We start from the raw sequence: 864 nt of genomic DNA, 5'->3' as shown, positions 1-864 counted from the left end.
AGGAAGGATGGTACTAAGGTGAAGACTGAAGGACGTTCTTTGAATTTAAAAAAAGGGGTGGGGGCAGGGATAGCTGGAGTTCTGAAAGTTGTAGAAATGATAGGTGTAATTATAGCGGCTGCATAAGAAGAAAAAAAAACTATTATATTATGCGTGCAAGTGGGTATTTAAAGATGGAAGTATTTTTAAAGAAATCTTATTTAGTTTGTTCAAGAGCGAATTCACCAAATCATCTGCAGCGATTGTAACAACAACAGCAAAAAATAACAGACGAGAGTTATATCAATGTAAAGATGTTCAAAGAGAAAATTTGGAGATAAAATTAATAACAAAATAATAAAAAGGAGGAACAAAGAATCTCAACTGATCCTTCCAAATGTCAGCCCAATAATAAGGTTACACATCTTGTCATTACGCCAAACACTTTCAACTTTTTGAAAATCAGTTTCCTCGTCACAATCCATTTTCTAAAGATAAAAACAATATAGAAATCCAAAGAACAGAAATTTCCCAAACATCTGCAAAATAATTTAAAATTCCGAGTTCCCACGAACATGCAATAAAATTTAAAGAACAAAAATAGTTAAAACATAAAACCGTGGTTCCTCTTTTTTGTGGTAAAAAGAGATCAAAAATTGCCCTTTTTCTTAGGGCCATGAAAATTCACAATAATTTTTACAAGCCACTTACACTCAAGCCATGACAATGCTTTTGATGAAAATATCTATGCACATTTTCCAACTCTCATGACGTCATAAAGATAGAAAAAAACTATTGTCTCTTTAAACCGTATTTACTCCCTCCCCCTTCTCCTTCCCTCTTGTGGCGGTTACAAATTGGTGGAACTTCATAACATCCCCCCTT

This window comes from Penaeus monodon, chromosome 19, assembly GCF_015228065.2.
Source record: "Penaeus monodon isolate SGIC_2016 chromosome 19, NSTDA_Pmon_1, whole genome shotgun sequence".
NCBI classification, from domain to species: Eukaryota; Metazoa; Arthropoda; class Malacostraca; order Decapoda; family Penaeidae; genus Penaeus; species Penaeus monodon.
The sequence above is the reverse complement of the archived record's forward strand: the minus strand, read 5'-3'. Positions refer to the sequence as shown.